The sequence below is a fragment of the Papaver somniferum genome, chromosome 1, assembly GCF_003573695.1.
Source record: "Papaver somniferum cultivar HN1 chromosome 1, ASM357369v1, whole genome shotgun sequence".
Classification (NCBI taxonomy): Eukaryota; Viridiplantae; Streptophyta; class Magnoliopsida; order Ranunculales; family Papaveraceae; genus Papaver; species Papaver somniferum.
Genome location: NC_039358.1, coordinates 218,130,375 through 218,142,365, shown reverse-complemented (window position 1 = coordinate 218,142,365; position 11,991 = coordinate 218,130,375).

The following is an 11,991-nucleotide window of genomic DNA, read 5'->3' as shown; positions in this document are numbered from 1 at the left end:
TTACTTTTAAGTTATTATTGTTGCTCTTGCTCACCACTGTCTTTGTCACTATATTACTCTTTTACTCACTGTCCTGTTTAGCTACCTTGCTGTTTTGCACCACTGTTACTGTTAGAGAATTAGCTTAGAAGGATCTCAACACACACCAATTCTCTGTGGATCGACCCGTATTTGCACATTAGCTTCAATCGACACCGTGCACTTAAGGTATTAGTTTGTAGGTCTTTTTAGAAACCTACCACCTACAAAAGGAGGAAATTCATGAGGAAATGTATGTTGTCCCTAATGAAGTGTCTAGTCCCATTCATGTAAATGATGTTGAATATGAACCTAATTTAGAGGAACATGAATCGACTAATGACACCACCACTGTTAATGAGGACCAATATGCATGCTACCATGATGATGATTATGATGATATGTTAGAAGAACATGAAAATATTGTGGAACCTGTTGGTTCAATAACATATGTCTTCTCGCCCTCGACCTTCATGAATGTTGTTTTTTCTAATACTCATTGTAATTCATATGATTTTGATATTGACATGGGATTCGTACAATTATTCTGCGAAGATGAGCATGGAATAGGAATAGTTGAATCTTCTGTAGACACTAATGCTAATATGCATGAAAATATATTTGATGTGTCTGATTCTCTACCTAGGTCACATTGTGATATTTCTCCTGATTTTCCGATGCATGAGAATAAATTTGTTGATGATGTTGATGACTCTGATTGTGATCTTGCCAATTTGTTTGATGATTGTGAGCATGTTGTGACACGTGTAGAAGACTTAGGAGATGTTGATATGATTAGTAATGATGTTCCTATCTTCCTACATAAGTCACAATATGATGGCCTTCCACCCAAACTAGATTTGGTTTGTACCCATATTGTCAAACCGACTTTTCTGAGAGTCCCTAATCTAGGTTTGGAACTGTGTGCTTCCCAAGTCCTTTTGGACTATTTTGCATCTAAGTATAATATCTTTGAGGAGCCACAGTTGGAATTAGCATGTTTGCCCGTCCCTAGCAAAGTTCACTTTGAGTTAGACCTTGTACATGATGAACCCCCAAAACTGCGAGATTTTGTTTCCAAAATTTTATCTGTTGAAAAATCCAGGTTTGGGGGTAGCTCATTTTGTTTCACAGTTTCACTTGCGTTTCTTTCCTGTTATATTTGTGTGAAGCTGTTGAAACCTCTACACTTTGTCTTTTGGGTTGATCCTCAACTCTTTAGATTGTTAATGTATGGTGAATTTTTGTATATAATCCAGTAGATAAAATTTCTTAAAAACCTTTTTGTTCCTTTTGTATATATTTTGCTAATCCAATATAATCTCGGCTGACATATGTTGGATTCTTGCCTTGAATAACGGATTTCTAATATTGCTTTCGCCGAAATCGGGTATTCTCTTTCCTTTTTCTCTACTCAACATGATCCTCTTCATATGTTGTATTATAATTTTTTCATATTTTGAAACATTGAGGACAATGTTTAGTTTAGGTTTGGGGGTGAAAAGTAGATACTTTGATAATATGCCATAATTGAAAACAAGAACTCCTTCTTTTTGAAAAAAATGAAAAATGAAAATAAAAAATGAAAAATTGAAAAAAACATAAAAATGGAGCTCATTTACCTTGAAATGTTGACTCTTGTGCAAATATGTAATTATTAGGAGTCTTAGCCTAGATATTTAGGCACCCTGATTCTAGCACAATTCACATAGTGATAAGAAATTTGCACGCGCACGATCTACCAATACATGTATAGCCTCGATCTTCAAGGTGTTCTATCGGAAGTTTTAGTTGCCAATCACTTTAGAATACTGAACGAAACTTGACTAGCTTGTTCTTTGGTTGGTTGGGATAGAAGGTGGAGGTTACATTAAGAAAGACAACCATCGAATTTAACTGGGTGCATCAAAAAGGGCTACCTCTTGCAAAGTGTCATGTAATCTTTTGTTTCCTTTTGTATATGTATCAAAAGTGTTTCTTTATCAAAAAAATAAAAAATAAAAAAATGATGTATATATTCAGAAAAAAAAAAATGAAAAAAATGAAAAAATCAATCAAGTATTTATCAATTCCATCCTCTCTTGTTCCAAAAATAAAAGAGAGTAGTCAATGTAAATAAGAGTCATGTAAAGAGTCATCTTTTGTGTTTTATTGTAATAAGCAAGGAAGGGTGTATGCCATTGATGTACAACGCGAGTAATTGTGAAATACCTCCTACTCATTCACAATTCTCGTAAAGTCCGGACAGCTAGCTAGATTTCGACCTTGGTTCTTAGCCTGAGAAACTATCTCTTGGTGATTAGTAGTCATAACATCCGATCTTTCTTTACACATGTGTAGATACACTTTACACTCTTATCACATGTCTTTATTTGTTATCAGTGCTAGGATTGTGCCTTGGATAGCTAGATTGACATCTCCATTTTGCTGTGAGCTTAAACTGACTTGCACATGTCACATTTGATGGAATATGAGCTTATATTTTGACCTAGAACTTTGTAGGTACGTTCTAAGCAAACCTTCACGAGACTTCACTCGTCCACTAGGGACACTTAGTGGTTTAAAAGGCTTAGTGCATACGCTAAATGCATTCGAGAAACCAGCGACAGTGGTATAGTTAGGATTTCCTTAGTTTTGTTTTACTTGAGGACAAGTAAAATTCAGGTTTGGGGGTATTTGATGAGTGCTAAAAAGTGCATATTTCTATATATTTTTCTTGGCATTTAACTCATCTTTTGTGCATTAATTCTACATTTTATCCCATATTTTGTATTTTCATTGTTTTCAAGAATAAATATTTTTCTTACTTAATTTTGCATTTTTAGGTAATAAATAAAGTTTGGATGAATAGCAGAGCGGAAAAGAGCAGAAAAGTAGTGAAAAGCCGGGAGGAATTACACAAGGAAGCCGCGAAGAATGTTGTGCACAAGACCAAAAGGCTAGAAGTGGGCTTGAAGAAGAAGAATTGTTCTTAAAGAAGATATGGGCTTGGCATACCCAAGGCCCAAAACCCTTACCCAAACCCATTTTCTATATCCATACCCGCCTCCATTCTCAGCCGTTAGATCGGATCCATCTCATCATCCAATGGTCGCTTCTTCATCGTTCATCAAAATCTGAAGTCCCTGCAAAACACCATAGTACCTAAATTCCAAGCCTTCGGATTAGATCACATTTAGATCCTACGGTCGCTTCTTTGCCTGCGCATCAAACCTCGATACTTCCGCTTAACACTACAACACCTAACTCCATCTGGTGTCGTCAATTTTGTTGTATCTCATAATCCAACGGTCTCCACATACCTCTCCATCGTAGCCGTTCGATTCAATCTATATGGGATCATCCAACGCTCTTTACTTGCTGTTCATCAAAACTCGCTACACCCGCTTCATACCGTAGAACCCGATACCCTATACCCAAACAAACACTTCCTTTCTCCCAAAACAGTCGAGCTTCTTCCCCTTCTCCCAAAATCAGTTGCAGAACCACCACCACCTCCATGCCCTGTCTCTGCAAACTGTCACTACCTCGCCTTCTCCACCACCACCACCTCGACTAATGACACCACCACTTTTAATGAGGACCAATATGCATGCTACCATGATGATGATTATGATGATTATGATGATATGTTAGAAGAACATGAAAATATTGTGGAACCTGTTGGTTCAATAACATATGGCTTCTCGCCCTCGACCTTCATGAATGTTGTTTTTTCTAATACTCATTGTAATTCATATGATTTTGATATTGACATGGGATTCGTACAATTATTCTGTGAAGATGAGCATGACATAGGAATAGTTGAATCTTCTGTAGACACTAATATGCATGAAAATATATTTGATGTGTCTGATTCTCTACCTAGGTCACATTGTGATATTTCTCCTGATTTGCCGATGCATGAGAATAAATTTGTTGATGATGTTGATGACTCTGATTGTGATCTTGCCAATTTGTTTGATGATTGTGAGCATGTTATGACACTTGTAGAAGACTTAGGAGATGTTGATGTGATTAATAATGATGTGCCTATTCTTCTACATAAGTCACAATCTGTTGGCCTTCCACCCAACCTAGATTTGGTTTGTACCCATATTGTCAAACCAACTTTTCTGAGAGTCCCTAATCTAGGTTTGGAACTGTGTGCTTCCCAAGTCCTCTTGGACCATTTTGCATTTAAATATAATATCTTTGAGGAACCACAGTTGGAAATTGCATGTTTGCCCGTCCATAGCAAAGTACACTTTGAGTTAGATCTTGTGCATGATGAACCCCCAAAGCTGCGCGATTTTGTTATCAAAATTATATCTTCTGTAAAATCCAGGTTTGGGGGTAGCTCATTTGATTTCACAGCTTCACGTGCTTTTCTTTCATGTGTGAAGTTGTTGAAACCGCTACACTTTGTCTTTTGGGTTGATCCTCAACTCTTTAGATTGTTAGTGTATGGTGAATTTTTTGTATATAATCCAGTAGATACAATTTCTTAAAACCCTTTTTGTTCCTTTTGTATATATTTTGCTAATCCAATATGATCTCGGCTGACATATGTTGGATTCTTGCCTTGAATAACGGAGTTCTAATATTGCTTTCGCCGAAATCGGGTATTCTCTTTCCTTTTTCTCTACTCAACATTATCCTCTTCATATGTTGTATTATAATTTTGTTCATATTTTGAAACATTGAGGACAATGTTTAGTTTAGGTTTGGGGGTGAAAAGTAGATACTTTGATAATATGCCATAATTGAAAACAAGAACTCCTTCTTTTTGAAAAAAATGAAAAATGAAAATAAAAAATGAAAAATTGAAAAAAACATAAAAATGGAGCTCATTTACCTTGAAATGTTGACTCTTGTGCAAATATGTAATTATTAGGAGTCTTAGTCTAGATATTTAGGCACCCTGATTCTAGCACAATTCACATAGTGATAAGAAATTTGCACGCGCACGATCTACCAATACATGTATAGCCTCGATCTTCAAGGTGTTTGATAGGAAGTTAGATTGCCAATCACTTTATAATACTGAATGAGACTTGACTAGCTTGTTCTTTGGTTGGCTGGGATAGAAGTTGGAGGATACGTTAAGAAAAGCAACCATAGAATTTGACCGGATGCATTCGATAAGGGCCACCTCTTGCTAAGAGTCATGTAATTATGTTTTTATTTTTGTTCATGTATCAAAAGTGTCACTATGTTGTAAAGATCAAAGCTATTTCTTAAAAAAAAAAAAAAAAAAAATCAAGTATTTATTTATTCCATGTTTTGTCATGTTAAAGACAATAGTTCTCTCTTGTTCCAAAAATAAAAGAGAGTAATCAATGTAAATAAGAGTCATGTAAAGAGTCATCTTTTTGTTGTAAATAGTCTTGTAATAAGCAAGGAGGGTGCAGCCATCGATGTATAACGCGGGTAAACTGAAATATCACCAACTCATTGGGTGAACATTCACAATTCTCGTAAAGCCGGACAGCTAGCTTGGCTTAGAATTCGGTTCTTAGCCTAAAAAATATCTCTTGGTGATTAGTAGTCATAACTTCAGGTCATTCTAGACACATGTGTAGATACACTTTACACTCTTATCACATGTCTTTTTTTGTTATCAGTGCTAGGATTGTGCCTTTGATAGCTAGATTGACATCTCCATTTTGCTGTGAGCTTAAACTGACTTGCACATGTCACATTTGATGGAATCTGAGCTTATATTTTGACCTAGAACTTTGTAGGTACGTTCTAAGCAAACCTTCACGAGACTTCACTCGTCCACTAGGGACACTTAGTGGTTTAAAAGGCTTAGTGCATACGCTAAATGCATTCGAGAGACCAGCGACAGTGGTATAGGTAGGATTTCCTTAGTTTTGTTTTACTTGAGGACAAGTAAAATTCAGGTTTGGGGGTATTTGATGAGTGCTAAAAAGTGCATATTTCTATATATTTTTCTTGGCATTTAACTCATCTTTTGTGCATTAATTCTACATTTTATCCCATATTCTGTGTTTTCGTTGTTTTCAAGAATAAATACTTTTCTTAATTAATTTTGCATTTTTAGGTACTAAATAAAGCCTGGTTAACTCAGGGAGCAAAAAGAGCAAAGAAACGGCAAAGACTCTCGCTAGGAGGAAGCGAAGAATGATGTTTGCAAGAGCCGGATCAACTAGAAGTGGGCTTGAAGAAGAAGAATTGTTCTTAAAGAATATATGGGCTTGGCATACCCAAGGCCCAAAACCCTTACCCAAATCCATTTCCATTATCCATACCCATTTCCATGAGAGCCGTCAGATTGGATCCATCTTGTCATCCAACGGTCGCCTCATCATTGTGCATCAAAATCCAAAGCTCCGGTCAAACACCATAGTACCTAACTCCATCTGGAGCCGTCAGCTTCGTTGTATCACTTAATCCAACGGTCGCTCAGAGCCTTCTTCTATCTTGCCGTTAGATTCAATCTGAAGTTGATGATCCAACGCCTTCCACTCGTTGTTCATCAAACTCCGCTGCACCTGACCAACACCTAAACATCAAACCCATCGACCCAAAACAAACACCCACTCTCTTCTTCCCCAAATACACTTCCCCCAAATTTCTCCTCTTCCCCCGACCATGGCAGACACTGCCATGTCTGCTCCGCCGTCTCCATCTCCACCACGACCACAAGGACACCACCACCATCACCTACCTCTTCCCTAGTCGTGTCTGTCTTGTTCTTAGCATTAATTTTTGATGCTACCAAGAAGACAAACATAGCTAGGGTTTCACAGTGGAGAGAAGAAGGAAATTGGAGCAGCGTTCGAGTAAAGGATTAGCAGAGGAGGAGAAGTACAAGCATGGGTCGAGGCTATTTGCATCAGAGAGTGAGTTTAATTTCCAATTTAAAAATTAGGGTTTCCAATTTAGGGTTTCTGAAAATTTGGATATTTTGTAAGCTATAAAAGGGAAGTGATGTGAGATGTAAAAACTGTTCTTGGACTAGCCAAGTTTCCACCCAATTTGGGTTAGCCTAATTTCAATTGTTCTTGCACTGTTAATTGTCCTGTTAAATTTCAGTTTCAACTGTTAGTTGCATTTTCACCCTTAGTTGCATTTGTTGTCATGTTAGTTTTGAGCCCAATCATGTATAGATCTTTTTCTACAGTTGGGGAATACAACAAATCCCTTAGAGAACTTGCGTGTGGACAAACTTCACGTTATGCACCTCCCATAGACCATGATGTCAATAGTCATAGGAATTATTATGGACATTTTCAAAGTCCCGAGCCGCAATACATGAACCCTAATGACTATTCATACATGCATCATTCGCCACAACGTGAAAATGAACATTTTGCTAGTGCCTCACTCACACAATCATCACTGATCGATCAATTAGAAGCTCGAATCGCAGCTTTAGAAATGCAATCACATGAGGAATCTGTCACATCTAATTTTCTTAGGCAACCTAAAATCTATGCATGTCCTGCATGTGGTAGTTTAGACCACCCTGTTGAGAATTGTCATATTTTGCATAATTTTAGGCAATCTAGAGAAAATCCAAGGTATGAAATGCCCATGAATTGTGAGAATGGTAGTCATTGGGACCATAATCAATCCTTTGAGGGTTGCGATCAATATTTTGTAAACCCTAATGACCATGCACACATGTACCATTCACCACAATTTGAACATGAAGAATTTTGTACTCCCATGAATTTAGACTCCACCACAGAAGCTTTAAGACTCAGTAAGCAAAACTTTGATAAATCTACATCACGAATTCATGCATATTTAGATCAGATTTTGCTTCACCTACAAAAGGAGGAAATTCATGAGGAAATGTATGTTGTCCCTAATGAAGTGTCTAGTCCCATTCATGTAAATGATGTTGAATATGAACCTAATTTAGAGGAACATGAATCGACTAATGACACCACCACTGTTAATGAGGACCAATATGCATGCTACCATGATGATGATTATGATGATTATGATGATATGTTAGAAGAACATGAAAATATTGTGGAACCTATTGGTTCAATAACATATGGCTTCTCGCCCTTGACCTTCATGAATGTTGTTTTTTCTAATACTCATTGTAATTCATATGATTTTGATATTGACATGGGATTCGTACAATTATTCTGTGAAGATGAGCATGACATAGGAATAGTTGAATCTTCTGTAGACACTAATGCTAATATGCATGAAAATATATTTGATGTGTCTGATTCTCTACCTAGGTCACATTGTGATATTTCTCCTGATTTTCCGATGCATGAGAATAAATTTGTTGATGATGTTGATGACTCTGATTGTGATCTTGCCAATTTGTTTGATGATTGTGAGCATGTTGTGACACGTGTAGAAGACTTAGGAGATGTTGATGTGATTAGTAATGATGTGCCTATCGTCCTACATAAGTCACAATCTGATGGCCTTCCACCCAACCTAGATTTGGTTTGTACCCATATTGTCAAACCGACTTTTCTGAGAGTCCCTAATCTAGGTTTGGAACTGTGTGCTTCCCAAGTCCTCTTGGACTATTTTGCTTCTAAGTATAATATCTTTGAGGAGCCACAGTTGGAATTAGCATGTTTGCCCGTCCCTAGCAAAGTTCATTTCGAGCTAGACCTTGTGCATGATGAACCCCCAAAACTGCGAGATTTTGTTTCCAAAATTTTATCCGTTGAAAAATCCAGGTTTGGGGGTAGCTCATTTTGTTTCACAGTTTCACTTGCGTTTCTTTCCTGTTATATTTGTGTGAAGCTGTTGAAACCTCTACACTTTGTCTTTTGGGTTGATCCTCAACTCTTTAGATTGTTAGTGTATGGTGAATTTTTTGTATATAATCCAGTAGATAAAATTTCTTAAAAACCTTTTTGTTCCTTTTGTATATATTTTGCTAATCCAATATGATCTCGGCTGACATATGTTGGATTCTTGCCTTGAATAACGGAGTTCTAATATTGCTTTCGCCGAAATCGGGTATTGTCTTTCCTTTTTCTCTACTCAACATGATCCTCTTCATATGTTGTATTATAATTTTGTTCATATTTTGAAACATTGAGGACAATGTTTAGTTTAGGTTTGGGGGTGAAAAGTAGATACTTTGATAATATGCCATAATTGAAAACAAGAACTCCTTCTTTTTGAAAAAAATGAAAAATGAAAATAAAAAATGAAAAATTGAAAAAAACATAAAAATGGAGCTCATTTACCTTGAAATGTTGACTCTTGTGCAAATATGTAATTATTAGGAGTCTTAGTCTAGATATTTAGGCACCCTGATTCTAGCACAATTCACATAGTGATAAGAAATTTGCACGCGCACGATCTACCAATACATGTATAGCCTCGATCTTCAAGGTGTTTGATAGGAAGTTAGATTGCCAATCACTTTAGAATACTGAACGAAACTTGACTAGCTTGTTCTTTGGTTGGTTGGGATAGAAGGTGGAGGTTACATTAAGAAAGACAACCATCGAATTTAACTGGGTGCATCAAAAAGGGCTACCTCTTGCAAAGTGTCATGTAATCTTTTGTTTCCTTTAGTATATGTATCAAAAGTGTCTCCTTATCAAAAAAAAAAAAAAAAATCAAGTATTTATCAATTCCATCATCTTTTGTTCCAAAAATAAAAAGAGAGTAGTCAATGTAAATAAGAGTCATGTAAATAGTCATTTTGTTGTTTCATTGTAATAAGAAAGGAAGGTGTATGCCATTGATGTACAACGCGAGTAATTGTGAAATACCTCCAACTCATTCACAATTCTCGTAAAGTCCGGACAGCTAGCTAGATTTCGACCTTGGTTCTTAGCCTGAGAAACTATCTCTTGGTGATTAGTAGTCATAACATCCGATCTTTCTTTACACATGTGTAGATACACTTTACACTCTTATCACATGTCTTTATTTGTTATCAGTGCTAGGATTGTGCCTTTGATAGCTAGATTGACATCTCCATTTTGCTGTGAGCTTCTACTGTCTTGCACATGTCACATTTGATGGAATCTGAGCTTATATTTTGACCTAGAACTTTGTAGGTACGTTCTAAGCAAACCTTCACGAGACTTCACTCGTCCACTAGGGACACTTAGTGGTTTAAAAGGCTTAGTGCATACGCTAAATGCATTCGAGAGACCAGCGACAGTGGTATAGGTAGGATTTCCTTAGTTTTGTTTTACTTGAGGACAAGTAAAATTCAGGTTTGGGGGTATTTGATGATTGCTAAAAAGTGCATATTTCTATATATTTTTCTTGGCATTTAACTCATCTTTTGTGCATTAATTCTACATTTTATCCCATATTCTGTATTTTCATTGTTTTCAAGAATAAATATTTTTCTTAATTAATTTTGCATTTTTAGGTACTAAATAAAGCCTGGTTATCTCACGGAGCGAAAAGAGCAAAGGAACGGCAAAGACTCTCGCTAGGAGGAAGCGAAGAATGATGTTTGCAAGAGCCGGATCAACTAGAAGTGGGCTTGAAGAGGAAGAATTGTTCTTAAAGAAGATATGGGCTTGGCATACCCAAGGACCAAAACCCTTACCCAAACCCATTTCCAATATCCATACCCGTCTCCATCGTTAGCCGTCAGATTGGATCACATCTGAATCCAATGGTCGCAACATCGCCAGTACATCAAAGTCTGAAGCTCCTGTCTAACACTACAACACTTAACTCCATCTTGAGCCGTCAGTTTCGTTGTACTTCCGCATCCAACGGTCGCTCCTCGCTTCCTTCCATCTCACCGTTAGATCAATCCTTCATCTCCACATCCCACGGCTCACCGTCGCGAAACATCAAAACTTGATGTCCCCGCCTAACATCCTAGTACCTAAATCAGCATACCCTGTCTCTGCAACTGCCACCACCTCACCTTCTGCGCCACCATCACCTCTTCCCCGACCATCGCAGACACCACCATCACATCCCCCTACCTCTCTAGCCACTTATTACATCAACTTCTCAACCCTAGAACCCTAGTTTAGAAGTTGATGAAATAGGTGAGGTTAGAGACAGAAATTGAAGCATGAGAGAGGAGCAGGAAGGTCAGAAGAAGCATGGGTCGAGTCTATTTGCATCAGAGGGTGAGTTAATTTTATTTATTCTCGAAACCCTAATCCTGCTGATTTGGGGATTTTCAAATTAGGGTTTGTAGAAATTTAGGGTTTTGTAAAATCTATAAATAGGAAACGATGTAGAATGTTAAAAGGTGTTCTTGGGTCATCCGAGAAACCCACTAATTGGGTTAAGTTCATGTTCAGTTTCAATTTAATCTCATGTTTAGTTTAATTCCATGTTTATCTGTATCTTCATGTTAAGTATGTTCTAAATCACTGGTGCTAAGGTTGAGATGAAATTTAATTCCTGTTAGGTGGTAAAATATTAGGAAGGAATTCTTGTAGTGATCAGTTGCCTAGGGAAGTGATGAACTTAGTATGTAATATCACCTGTGATTGAGTGTGCCTTAAACAGACACTCAATGCTAGGGGTGATTGAGTAACTTAGCTCATTAACTGTCCACAAATGCATACCCTGGACTAAGGAAGGCATGAACCTCCCCCTTTTTCCATTAGGGACAAGAACCTAAGCCTGAAGTGCTATTATCTAGCTAGGTATAAAATGGATTCAAGACCTAATGCCTTACTGTTTTAACCCTTAGCTCATTATCAACATCTTCATGTCACTTATTGCCTCTGTCTCAGTTACTTTTAAGTTATTATTGTTGCTCTTGCTCACCACTGTCTTTGTCACTATATTACTCTTTTACTCACTGTTCTGTTTAGCTACCTTGCTGTTTTGCACCACTGTTACTGTTAGAGAATTAGCTTAGGAGGATTTCATAACACCCCAAGTCTCTGTGGATCGACCCGTATTTGCACATTAGCTTCAATCGACACCGTGCACTTGCGGTATTAGTTTGTAGGTCTTTTTAGAAACCTACCAGTCATGTATTGTAAAAGATTGAATACTACAACTCGCCAACTTCTTGCTCAA